Below are 14,264 nucleotides of genomic sequence, written 5' to 3' on the forward strand. Positions count from 1 at the left end.
CAACACCAGCCTCCACGTGGTCTACACTGGATTCTCTGCTTTAAGACAGACTGCAAGTTGGCTGCCTCCTGCCTCCTGTATCACTGGCAATATTTAGAGACATTAAAACATTGTTTTCACTGGGGAAAGCACAGTTTCTAGTTCACCATGGGCTCTGCTCACTCTGGTGTCTAACGTTCTGTTGGAATCCCTCAGTAACAGCCTCTCCCATGGGAAAGTTAATTTTTATCACTCAAAGACAAACCTAAATTAAAAATATAAAGAGAAGATTTTAATCAGAAACCATCAGATTTAAGGGCTTAAATAAAAACAAGGTGGGAATCATGACTATGACACTAATAATGTGGGGGTTTTCTGAAATCCATGATATTGATTGTTTTAGCCTCTTATATAACAGGAGATAGACTTCCATTGAGTTCAGATGATTCTGATAACTGTTCTAGAGAGGGAGCTTTAGATTTAACCATCTGTGCTTAAAACATCAACACCTTAATTTTTTTAGATTCTGTTTCAGGAAATTGTTTACTAATTTTAGAGAGAAAATAATAAAGGGGGGGGAGAAACATCAATAAAAAGGAAACGTGGATCAATTGCCTCCTCTTTGCTTTCTTTTTTATTAAATTCAAATATTTTATCTAACTTATATCTGCTTATTTTTTAAAATATATTTTATTGATTTTTTACAGAGAGGAAGGAAGAGGGATAGAGAGTTAGAAACATCGATCAGACAGAATCATCGATCACCTACTGGGGATGAGCCCGCAACCAAGGTACATGCCCCTGACCGGAATTGAACCTGGGACCCTTCAGTCCACAGGCCAATGCTCTATCCACTGAGCCAAACCAGTTTCAGCTCTGCTTATTTTTTATTGAGTTTAGTATAAAGGCCCAGTTAATCAATTCATTAGATTGGTCAAGGCAAGACACTTGAACTATAACAGGATTTTATTTATTTATTTTTTTATAACAGGATTTTAAAAGCAACCCGTCTTTTAGTTGTTTCTCTGGTATTCACATGCATGTGCACACACACACACACACACACACACACACACACACACACACACAAACTGTTAGAGTACTTTGCATATAGAATCTCCCCCCATAATTTTGTAAAATGTGCTGTTCAAAATCTGCAGTATTTTGAAACCTATATAAGTAGGACATGATCAAATTAGAGATGTCTGATAAACTCTTATAAAGGGAGAACTTCAGTTTATTCCCAAAAAGATCAATTCTAAACAATAAAAAAGGAAAATTCATATAAAATCATAACAGATTTAACAGAGATCCTTGAAAAAAAATTTTAACTCATTTAGCAATATTTTCAAATATGAGTAGGAAAAACGGCACAAGTAGTAATGTTTACATTTTTAGAAAACTATTAACTCAGTGGATTTGGAGGAGAAAAATTACTATACAGTATTATTGCACTCCACGAATGTGCAGAATTCCAAAATGTGCCAGCACTAAAAACTGTCTTGCATTGAGGTTTTCCACGAGGTACAATGAGCCTGCTAAGAAACATCTGGTCTGTACTAATAGTTTGCTGTCTTCAGTACAGGCCTTCATAATATCAGTTACGCTGTTCTTGCAAAAATCCCGTAATGTAAAAGAGTTTTCAGTGCCGATAGTTGGGGCTATGATCTATGATGTGGGATTGAATCCATATGGGCATTGAGCTTCATTTCATTGTCAAGAATTTGAACAAGCTGTTGCATGGATGGAAGGTGACCAGATTCCAGCTTAGACCATACAGGTACATCATTCAAAGTTATTTCAAATGCACCTGTTGACATACACTGGTTCTCAATCATGTTGCTCAAGAAGAAAACCATCATACATGCATAGACCTTATTTTCCTGGCCCCACTGCCAGATGCTAGGAGTTTGCATGCCAAAGAAAGCAAAAGGATCCTTGCCAACAATTATTAAGCCTCTTAAAACTAGTTTGAAGATTGACAGGAAAGATGCTATGTGTCTATATATTGGTTGAGGGAGGTAATTCTCTCCTTCAATGAGGATGTCTGGGTACCGCTGGCTGATAACCCGCATGTACTCCTCAAACACCCGCCTATAACCTCAGGAAACACAAATCTGGAACTTGAGCAGAGGGCCAGTGGCATTCTGCATCTTTAATCTCTTGCTAGGCACACCACCCAGATTGGCTGAAGCATCTCTCTGGACCAGCGTGGACACTGCCACCAGGAGTAATAGCAAAAGCCTCATCTTACTCTAGCCAGCCACTTCAGTCGCACTCAGACTAAGACTGCAGCCAGCCAAGGCCCAACAGGAGCTGGGCCCTCTTTGCTTTCTTAACAAAGATCAAATTTGCAACCTAGTTAGTTAAGTGCTCTTAAAATGAATCAAACAGGCCATCGAATTTTGGGGGTGTGCTTTACAAGAGGATACTCCAACCCACTGAGCCCACCAAGCAAGGCAGCACCTTAATTCTTTATGTTTCCTTTAGGAGAGTACATTAGTATAACTCAGCATTTGTGGGGTCCCAAACTTTCTGTGCTTTGGAAGGCACATAATAATGGCAGAAAATCACTCTTTGTGCAATATTGGCTCATTTTGAACTAGTGGGCCTGTGCACGAAATTCGTGCACATTAAAAGGGAGGCCCAGAGTCAAGTCCCCACCTACCCACATGCACCTAAAAATCACATTAGACCCAGCAGACCCGGCTGCCCCACCCCACCCATTGGGCTAAATCCAGACCTGGCCAGTCCCACCCTTGTCAAGCCCCGCCAGGCAGGGGGCATAGCCTCAGGTCCCCTGGTCCAGCCCCAGGATGGGGGGCATGGCCTTAGGTCCCCCAGATGGGGTGGGGTATGTGCCTTGAGGTCCCTCGTCAAGCCCCTCCAGGTGGGGGACATGGCCTGAGATCCCCTGTCAAGCCCCGCCAGGTGGGGGGCACAGCCTCAGGTCCCCCAGCCTGACACTGGGAGGTGGCACAGCCTCAGGTCCCTGTCAAGCCCCACTAGCAGGGGGCGCAGCCTCAGGTCCCCTGTCAAACCCCGCTAAGCGGAGGGCACAGCCTGAGTTCCCCCGACACAGCACTGGGGCTGCACCTTGGGGTTCCCCATCAAGCCCCGCTGGGTGGGGAGCACAACCTGAGGTACCCTGTCAAGCCTGCCAGGCAGGGGGGCATAGCCTCAGGTCCCCTGGCCTGGTGCTGGGACGGGGTGTGTGGCCTGAGGTTCCCCACCTAGTGCCAGGGTGGGGGGCATGGCCTGAAGTCCCCTGTCAAACCCCATCTGGTGAGGGGTGCAGCCTGAGGTCCCCCGGCCTGGTGCTGGGATTGGGGGAGCAGCCTGAGGTCCGCTAGCTAAGAACCAGTATGGGAAGTGCACCTTAAGGTCCCCCGTCAAGCCCCCCTGGGTGGGGGGCATGGCCTCAGGTCCCCTGGCCTGGTGCCAAAGCAGGAGGAACAGCCTGAGGTCCCCCAGCCTGACGCCAGGGCGGGGGGCACAGCCTGAGGTCCCCTATCAAGCCCCACGGGGACAGGGGAGGGAGTAGCCTCAGGTCCCTGCTGATTGCTCATTAAGGCTCCTTAAGGGAACTTGGCCTCAGCTGTGGGTGCAGCCATCTTTGTGACGGAGTGATGGTCAATTAGCATATTCCCTCTTTATTAGATAGGATTGCTGACCAAGGCCTTGAAAGAAAGTCTGCATGACTTTGTGCTTCTAATTTGAAGCCTGGTGCCTCTGTGATTGGTGAGTTCAATGGTGATAAATAGTGGGAGTTCTTTGTTGTGCTTGTGTGAACAATATGAATCATACTAGAGGTCTGGTGTATGAATTCGTGCACGGGTGGGGTCTCTCTGCCAGCCGGCAATCTGGGCAGTCTTACCCAGCTCAGATTGGCTGGACATCAGCAGCAAGCTAACCTACCAGTCTGAGCATCTGCCCCCTGGTTGTCATACCATATCATAGTCAGAAACTTAGCATATTAGGCTTTCATATATATAGAAGACTAGAGGCCCGATGCATGAAAATTTGTGCAAGAGTAGGCCTTCTGTTCCCTGGCTGCCAGCACCGGCTTTCCTCTGGCACCTGGGACCTGGGCTTCCTTCACTCCGGCTGCCCGCAGTCACCTAGGACCCGGGCTGGCTTCCCCTGAGGCAGCCACAGGCACCTGGTACCACTGGTGGCTTCCTCAGGAACCTGGCTTTGTGAGAAAGGACATCCAGATGTCCAGAAGGTCATTCAGATGTCTGGTATAATTGCCATATTACCATTTTATTGTTATAGATTCTCTGTTTGCAGTAAGTAATACATAATTTTAAGCAATGTTTAGGGGAACTCCTCACCACGGTCTGCAAAAGAGCCATATGCCATGAAGTATGAAATTTCATAGGCTGGTGTCATTTGTTGTAAGACTCTGAGGTTTAAATGGAACCACCATTAGGACAGAAAGACTGTATTCACAGTGAGTGGGAAAGACTGCAGTAAACTGGAAGAAAAGTGCCCTTCTGAACATTTTCCAAAAATGATCAAAGGTCTGTGGCTTGTGTGATGTTTGCTTAGAGACATTCTCAGGGCCTCCATATCTGTTTTCTGTGGATGAAATCATTGGCAGAAAAAAATAGTTTATTGGATCCACTGGCCTCACCTCAATGTTTCCTCAACTGGCAAGAACTCTGAGCCGAGGAAGAATCATTTTATAATCAGTCCCAGGATGTATTTTTTGTAACCAGTCAGCTTTCCTGTGGATTCCGATGGCAAAAGTCTTCACTGCTTGCCAATATTTGCTGCTCCTGTGGCAAGGCTGCTCCTCCCAGGAAATTAGGAGAGAGATGGTAGAACCCATATACAGTTGAGATTTTAATTTCCTAACAAGACAAGAATACCCAGGTCTTTATTTGGAAGTTCTTCTTAAGGCTTTATTATGTCTATTTATAACTGACATGCAACAAAATGCACTCTTCTAATGTGTATTGTGTGGTGATCTTGGACATATGGATGAAGCTGTAAAAATGTCACATGTGAAATAATCATATATTTCACCCCTGTGCAGGTTACAGCTGTGAATATGCGAATCACAGAGTTTATTCTCTTATTTTATATGTCTTTTTTCATTTTTAAAAGTAACGTCATTGACCTTTTAGAAAGAGAGGAAGGGAGAGAGTGAGAAATGGAGATTTGAGGTATTTTAAATAAATTTTCTGGGAGTATCAGGTTCAATTCTTTATACATGTATGTATAAATGTATGTTTTCCTTATCTAATTATTACAGTATAGGTGAGTGTTTTACTTTTGAAGACATGAAGGACTGTGACCTAAAATGATCCTTCCTTTGCCTTCCCAGACACCCACAATAATGAAAATTCTAGTTTTTCATTATCCCTGTGAACACATGCGATGTTTAATATTTTTAAATTGTAGGTCTAAAAATCAGTAGTGTCAACTTGTTTTGTTTTAATTCCATTTTCCTAAAAAATGTTTATGGTGAGCATTTCTTTAGGCATTTATTTACACTGTCTTTATTCCCTTTGCTTAAAAGTATGGTCAGAAACTTTTTCCAACTTTTAAAATGAATTTATGACTTAATCAATAGCAAGTCATTTCACCATCTAAGACATCTGTTTTCACCTTACTCATTCTTCAAGGACTCAACTTCTTTCTTTTTCATTTGGAACTATATATTTTGAATATTTGGAGGAAAATTGTTTTTCTAAACATGTATCCTATGTACAATTTAAAGCCCACTTGCATGATACACTTAGATTAACCTACATTGCTAACATTATCCACTATTCAGTTTAAGTTGTAGCATTCAACAGTATATTATATATATATTTTTAAAATATATTTTATTGATTTTTTACAGATAAGAAGGGAGAGGGAGAGAGAGTTAGAAACATTGATGAGAGAGAAACATCGATCAGCTGCTTCCTGCACACTTCCTACTGGGGATGTGCCCACAACCAAGGTACATGCCTTTGACTGGAATCGAACCTGGGACCTTTCAGTCCACAGGCTGACACTCGATCCACTGAGGCAAACCGGTTAGGTGAGCCAGTTCTTTTTATTTTGAGTCGTTGTTGTGGCTATAAAATGGAATCTTTTTTTTAATTTAATAAATCTTTATTGTTCAGATTATTACAAATGTTCCTCTTTTTTCCCCCTATAGCTCCCCTCCACCTGGTTCCTACCCCACCTTCTGCCCTTACCTCCCCCCTACTGTCCTCATACATAGGTGTACGATTTTTGTCCAGTCTCTTCCCACAATCCCACACCCCTTTTCACCCGAGAATTGTCAGTTCACTCCCTTTCTATGCCCCTGATTCTATTATATTCACCAGTTTATTCTGTTCATCAGATTTTTTATTCACTTGATTTTTAGATTCACTTGTTGATAGATATGTATGTGTTGTTCATAATTTTTATCTTTACCTTTTTCTTCTTCTTCCTCTTCTTAAAGAATACCTTTCAGCATTTCATATAATACTGGTTTTATTGGTGTTTGGTGTTTATGAACTCCTTTAGCTTTTTCTTATCTGTGAAGCTCTTTATCTGACCTTCAATTCTGAATGATAGGTTTGCTGGGTAGAATAATCTTGGTTGTATTTTCTTGCTATTCATCACTTTGAATATTTCTTGCCACTCCCATCTGGCCTGCATAATTTCTGTTGAGAAATCAGCTGACAATCGTATGGGTGCTCCCTTGTAGGTAATTAACTGTTTCTCTCTTGCTACTTTTAATATTCTCTCTTTGTCTTTTGCTCTTGGCATTTTAATTATGATGTGTCTTGTTGTGGTCCTCTTTGGATTCCTTTACAAGTGCACTTCCTGGACTTGTAAGTCTATTTTTTTCACCAAGTGGGGGAAGTTTTCTGTCATTATTTCTTCAAATAAGTTTTCAGTATCTTGCTCTCTCTCTTCTACTGGCACCCCCCTAATTTGGATGTTGGTACACTTGAAGTTGTCCCAGAGGCTCCTTACACCATCTTCATATTTTTTTATTCTTTTTCCTTTGCTTTTCCAGTTGAGTGTTTTTTTGCTTCTTTGTATTTCAAGTCTTTGACTTGATTCTTACGGTCCTCTAGTCTGCTATTAGGTCTCTGTATAATATTTTTTATTTCAGTCAGTGTATGTTTAATTTCTAGTTGGTCCTTTTTCATATCCTAGAGCAGGGGTCCTCAAACTATGGCCTACGGGCCACATGCAGCCTGCTGAGGACATTTATCTGGCCCACCAGGTGTTTTTGCCACCACTGCCTGTCCTGCTTAGCAGCCGACTCGTCACGGCCTGCAGTGCGCATGTGTGGAATGTGCGCCACACTCTCCAATTCCCCTCCAATGGTCTGAGGGACAGTGAACTGGCCCCCTATTTAAAAAGATTGAGGACCGAGAGGAAGAAGATGGCGACCGGCAGGAAGGTAGGGTGAGAGAGAGTGTGAGTGATCAACCCATAGAGGAGAGTGGAGACATGTGTGGTGTGTGTGTGTATGAGCTAGGGTCAGTTAGATTCTGCACATCTTCCAAGGGGCTGCCTAACCGGGCAGTCCTAGACGGCGGAGCCTAGCACACAAAGCGGACACATCTCCGCGGCTATTGTGGACACAGAGACCACGCCATCTTGAGAAACAGAGCTGCCTGAGACTCGGATCCTGGCTTTCTGACACAAACAAGGACCCTGCAGCCACTGGGGACAGAGAACTGCTATCACAGCTTCAGAACAACAAACAACAAGAATCCAGACTTCCCGGCAGAATTCCGTGAGTCAAAGAGCCCGCAGGCGCGCAGACAGCGCCATTTTAACTGATAGACCCGCCCCTCGCCTTAGCCGCAGAACTTTGCTTATGGACTCGCTCCCCCTCAGGGAATTTGGCGCGTGCGCGCGCGCAGGACAGAAGCAGCTCCCTGTTGGGAAAATCTGTCAGTGCGCACAGAGGGCTCCCCTTCAGAGAATTTGGGGAATTTTTGCTTGCGGGTCACAGCTCCCCCTTCGGGGAATCTTAGTGCTTGCACAGAGGGGCTTCCCCTTTGGGGAATTTGGCAAGCAGGACGGACTCCGCCCCCCTTCTGGGACTCTGGTAGAGTGCAGGGAGCCAGCTCACCTTCAGGAAATTAAGAGTGTGCGCCCTAGCCGGTTTGGCTCAGTAGAGAGAGCACACACATGACGCAGCTCCACTTCAGGGAATTTGGCACGCCGGACACAGCTGCCTGGGATCCCTGACTCACAGCGCATTCACACTAAGAGCCAGCGAACCCAATTGTTGGTGCATGCACACACAGGGACCCTGATTCTCAATGAGAAATTGCACAAGGCAACAGAGACTCTGACACTCGAGTCTTGGTGCAGAAACAGGGAAACTCTGACTCCTGCCACATGCTAAGGATCTCATTTTCGGCATATACCAACAGTGTGGTGCAGACAGGACCCCTGATTCTAAGTGTGCACACGAGACCACACGGAACACTGGGGACACTGACCCTGGGCAGTGTCTGGTTCCCACCAACCAAAAGCAGCCACACGTCCTAGTGTCAGAGCACTTCAGTGAAACTCGGGTGGAGCGAAGTCCCCACAGCACACGACCCAGGTCCATGCAAACGGAAGCTTGAGCTTTCTGGTGATAGCCAGAATGGGGAAACGAAATAACTCACAGAGGAAAGAAAATGTGGAGTCGCCAAGAAAGGAAATCAGTGAAACTGAAGCTTGCGACATGACCGAAAAGGAGTTTAGAGTAATGGTCATGGAATTTATACATCGGATGGATGAGAAAATCAACAACTTATGCAAGAATCAGGAAGAAATGAAAAGTGATATAGCTACAATAAAAAACACCATGGAAAGTTTCAACAGTAGACTACAAGAAGCAGAGGACCGAATTAGTGAGTTAGAAGATCAGGTACAGAAACAAGCTCAATCTGAACAGCAATTGGAGAAAAGAATTAAAAAGCAGGAGGAAAGCCTAAGGGAGCTTCGGGACAACATGAAACGAAGTAACATGCGTATAATAGGGCTGCCAGAAGGACAAGAAGAGCAGCAGGGATTAGAAAATCTATTTGAAGAAATAATGACAGAAAACTTCCCGGATATGGGAAAGATAAAAGTTACGCAAGTACAGAGAGTCCCAAGCAGGATCAACCCCAAAAGACCCACACCAAGACATGTCATAATTTCAATGGCAAATATAAATGATAAAGAGAGAATCTTAAAGGCAGCAAGAGAGAGACAGAGAGCTACCTACAAAGGAACACCCATCAGATTGTCAAATGATTACTCAACAGAAACACAACAAGCTAGAAATGAATGGAAGGAGGTATACAAAGTGTTGGAAAGCAAAGGACTGAATCCAAGAATACTATATCCAGCAAGACTATCAATCAAAATTGAAGGGGAAATCAGGAGCTTTGCCGACAAAAAAAGGCTCAAGGAGTTTATCACCACCAAACCAGCAATGCAAGAATTGCTAAAGGGAATACTGTAAAAAGAAGAAATAAACAGGTAAGAAGGAATACAGACACAAAAATAGATATGACTACAAACAAATACCTTTCAGTAATAACTTTAAATGTAAATGGACTAAATGCTCCAATCAAAAGATATTGAGTAGCTGAATGGATAAAAAAACACGACCCAGATATATGCTGTCTACAAGAGACCCACCTCAGAACAAGAGACTCACACAGATTGAAAGTGAAGGGATAGAAAAATATCTTTCAGGCAAATGGAAATGAAAAAAAAAAGCTGGGGTAGCAATACTTATATCTGACAAAATAGACCTCAAAGTAAATGCCATAACAAGAGAAAAAGAAGGCCACTTCATAATACTAAAGGGAGAAATCCAACAAGAAGAAATAATTCTGGTAAACATATATGCTCCCAATATAGGAGCACCGAAATACACAAAAAAAACTCCTGGAGGATTTCAAGGGAGAGATTAATAGCAATACAATCATAGTAGGAGACTTTAATACCCCACTATCACCACTGGACAAATCCTCTAAACAAAAAATCAGCAAAGAAACAGCAATCCTAAATGAATCACTAGACCAGATGGAATTAATTGACATCTTCAGAACATTTCACCCCAAAGCCACAGAATATACATTCTTCTCAAGTGCACATGGGTCATTTTCAAAGATAGACCATATGCTGGCTCACAGGCAAAGTCTCTTCAAATTCAAGAAGATAGAAATTATATCAAGCATCTTCTCAGATCACAGTGGCATAAAACTGAAAATCAACTACAATAAATACAATCCAAAGAAATCAAACACATGGAGACTAAACAGCATGCTATTAAACAAGGACTGGGTCACCAGAGAGATCAAGGAAGAAATAAAAAACATCATGGCAACAAATGACAATGAAAACACAACAATCCAAAATCTATGGGACACAGCGAAAGCAGTCTTGAGAGGGAAGTTCATAGCTCTACAAGCCTATTGCAAAAAACAAGAAACAATGGTAATAAATTACTTAACCCTACAACTCAAAGAGCTAGAAAAAGAGCAGCAAGAAAAGCCCAGTGTAACCAGAAGGAAGGAAATAACAAAGATCAGAGCGGAGATAAATGACATAGAGACCAAAGAAACAATACAAAAGATCAACAAAACCAAGAGCTGGTTCTTTGAAAGGATAAACAAGATTGATGGACCTCTAGCCAGGCTCACCAAGAAGAAAAGAGAGAGGACCCAAATAAACAAAATCAGAAATGAAAGAGGTGAAATAACAACAGACCCCACTGAGATACAAAGGATTGTTACAAAATACTACGAACAACTCTATTCTAACAAGCTAGACACCTGGAGGAAATGGACATATTCCTAGAAAAACATAACCTTCCAAAAATCAATCAAGACGAATCTAAAGAGCTCAATAGGCCAATAACTATGGATGAAATTGAAGCAGTCATCGAAAAGCTTCTGGCAAACAAAAGCCCGGGGCCTGATGGCTTCACAGGAGAGTTTTACCAAACATTCAAGGAAGAACTAAAACCTATCCTCCTCAGACTATTCCAAAAAATTCAAGAAGAAGGAACACTTCCAAGCTCCTTCTATGAAGCCAGCATCACCCTAATACCAAAACCAGATAAAGACAACACAATGAAAGAGAATTACAGACCAATATCCCTCATGAACATAGATGCCAAAATCCTCAACAAAATTCTAGCAAATCGGCTCCAGCAGTACATCAGAAAGATCATACACCATGACCAACTAGGATTTATCCCAGGAATGCAAGGATGGTACAATATCCACAAATCAATAAACGTGATACATCACATAAACAAGTTGAGAGATAAAAATCACATAGTCATATCAATTGATGCAGAAAAAGCATTTGACAAAATCCAACACCCTTTCTTGATAAAAACTCTCAACAAGGTGGGAATAGAAGGCTCATACCTCAACATAATAAAAGCCATATATGAAAAACCCACAGCAAACATCATACTCAATGGACAAAAACTAAAAACATTTCCCCTAAGAACAGGAACAAGACAGGGATGCCCACTCTCACCACTCCTGTTTGACATAGTACTGGAAGTATTAGCCATTGCAATTAGACAAGAAGAAGAAATAAAAGGCATCCAAATTGGAAAAGAACAAGTAAAGCTGTCTTTATTTGCAGACGACATGATATTGTACATAAAAAATCCGAAAGACTCCGTCAAAAAACTAATAGACTTAATAAATGAATTCGGCAATATAGCAGGATACAAAATTAACGCCAAGAAATCTATGGCCTTTCTATACACCAATAGTGAACTTATAGACAGAGAGACTAAAAAAGGCAATCCCATTTACCATCGCACCAAAAAAATTAAGATACCTAGGAGTAAACTTAACTAAGGAGGTAAAAGACCTATACTCGGAAAACTACAGGACACTGAAAAAAGAGATAGAGGAAGATGTAAACAGATGGAAGAACATACCATGTTCATGGATTGGTAGAATCAACATCATTAAAATGTCCATACTACCCAAAGCAATCTATAGATTCAATGCACTCCCCATTAAAATACCAATGGCATATTTTACAGACCTTGAAAGAACTCTCCAAAAATTCATCTGGAAATAAAAATTCCCCGAATTGCCACAGCAATCCTGAGAAAGAAGAATAAAGTAGGAGGGATCTCAATACCAGATTTCAAGCTGTATTACAAAGCCACTGTTCTCAAAACAGCCTGGTACTGGCACAAGAACAGACATATAGATCCATGGAACAGAATAGAGAATCCAAATATTGATCCAAACCACTATGCTCAATTAATATTTGACAAAGGACGCATGAACATACAATGGAGTCAAGACAGTCTCTTCAATAAATGGTGTTGGGAAAATTGGACAGATACATGCAAAAAAATGAAGCTTGATCACCAACTTACGCCATGCACAAAAATAAACTCAAAATGGATACAGGACTTAAACATAAGACGGGAAACCATAAAAATACTAGAGGAATCCACAGGCAGCAAAATCTCAGACATATGCCAAAAGAAATTCTTCACTGACACTGCCCCTAGGGCAATGGAAGCTAAAGAGAAAATTAACAAATGGGACTACATCAAAATAAAAAGCTTTTTCACAGCAAAAGAAACCATCAACAAAACAACAAGAAGGCCTACTGCATGGGAGAACGTATTTGCAAATGGCATCACTGATAAAGGTTTAATCTCCAACATCTACAGGCAGCTTATACAACTTAATAAAAGGAAGATAAATGATCCAATAAAAAAATGGCCAACAGACCTAAATAGAATATTTTCAAAAGAAGACAGAAGGAAGGCCAAGAGACACAAGAAAACATGCTCAACATCACTAATTATCTGAGAGATGCAAATCAAAACAACAATGCGGTACCATCCCACACCTGTCAGAATGGCTATCATCAACAAATCAACAAACGACAAGTGTTGGCGAGGATGCGGAGAAAAAGGAACCCTCGTGCACTGCTGGTGGGAATGCAGACTGGTGCAGCCACTGTGGAGAACAGTATGGAGTTTCATCAAAAAACTGAAAATGGAACTCCCATTTGACCCAGTAATCCCACTCCTGGGAATATATCCGAAGAGACTAGAAACACCAATCAGAAAGGATATATGCACCCCTATGTTCATAGCAGCACAATTCACCATAGCTAAGATTTGGAAACAGCCTAGGTGCCCGTCAGCAGATGACTGGATCAGAAAACTGTGGTACATCTACACAATGGAATACTATGCTGCCATAAAAAAGAAGGAATTCTCATCATTTGCAGCAACCTGGATGGAATTGGAGAACATTATGTTAAGTGAAATAAGCCAGTCAATGAAAGAAACATACCACATGATCTCACTCATTTATGGATAATAAAGAACATTATAAAGTTGAACAAAAAGACAGATATAGAGACAGTAAAGCATCAAACAGACTGTCAAATTTCAGGGGGAAAGTTAGGGAGAGGTGGGGGAGATAAGAGATCAATCAAAGGACTTGTATGCATGCATATAAGCATAACCAACGGATGGAAAACTCTGGGGGGTGAGGGCATATATGGGGGTGGGGTGGGGGGTGGCAATGGTAAGATATGTACACATATAATACCTTAATAAAAAATTGGAAAAAAAAAGTTTGAGGACCCATGTCCTAGAGGATATCACTAAATTTATTGGCCTTTTCTAGGCAATTCTTTAAAACCTTACAACTGTGGTTTTGAACTCTATATCCAGTCATTTGTTTTCCTCCATTTTTTTTCATTTGTGACCTGTGTCTTTGTCTCTGCATTTTCACTGCTTCCCTGAGTTGGTAGGATAGCTTTGTGTGCTAGATGTCCTATAGGACCCAGTGGCTCAGCCTCCCCAGTTACCTGAGGTGGACACTCTTGATGCACCCCTTTGTGGGCTGTGTGCACAGTCTTGTTGTAGTTATGTCTTGATTGTTGTTGGTATCACTGGGCAGAATTGATCTCCAGGCCAAACTACACTGGGAGAACTTCTGTCCTGGAGACACCCTTATGAGACAAGACTTGCAAAATTACAAAAGCCTCTGTGCTCAGCTTGGATGGGGCAGAGTCTCAGGGCGGAGAAGACAGCCTTGGCTTCCTGTCAGCCCTGCCCTTGGAGGCCCCTGGGACTCAGTGTCGCTCAGTAATCACTTCAAGTACCTCTGAGAGAAAGTCGCCCTCAAGTTTTGCCCACTGCCAGACAGTTTAGTTTCTCCCTGAATGAGTCTGGGTCCCCAGAGTCTTGGCCGGAAATGGAGTTCAGCACAGTTGGGATCGTCTGTCTCCCTCCCACCTGAGAAAGCCAGCCGCGCACTTAG

At 42.3% G+C, this 14,264-nt stretch overlaps 2 pseudogenes; one reads left to right on the plus strand and one right to left on the minus strand.

Moving 5' to 3' along the window:
• Nucleotides 1-1,640: 1,640 nt before the first annotated feature.
• Nucleotides 1,641-2,228, minus strand: LOC129148517 (thioredoxin reductase-like selenoprotein T; annotated as a pseudogene).
• A 5,141-nt stretch (nt 2,229-7,369) lies between these two features.
• The window catches only part of LOC129148518 (nicotinamide phosphoribosyltransferase-like), a 35,517-nt pseudogene continuing 28,622 nt past the window's right edge, over nt 7,370-14,264 (plus strand).

This window comes from Eptesicus fuscus, unplaced genomic scaffold, assembly GCF_027574615.1.
Source record: "Eptesicus fuscus isolate TK198812 unplaced genomic scaffold, DD_ASM_mEF_20220401 scaffold_77, whole genome shotgun sequence".
Taxonomy (NCBI): Eukaryota; Metazoa; Chordata; class Mammalia; order Chiroptera; family Vespertilionidae; genus Eptesicus; species Eptesicus fuscus.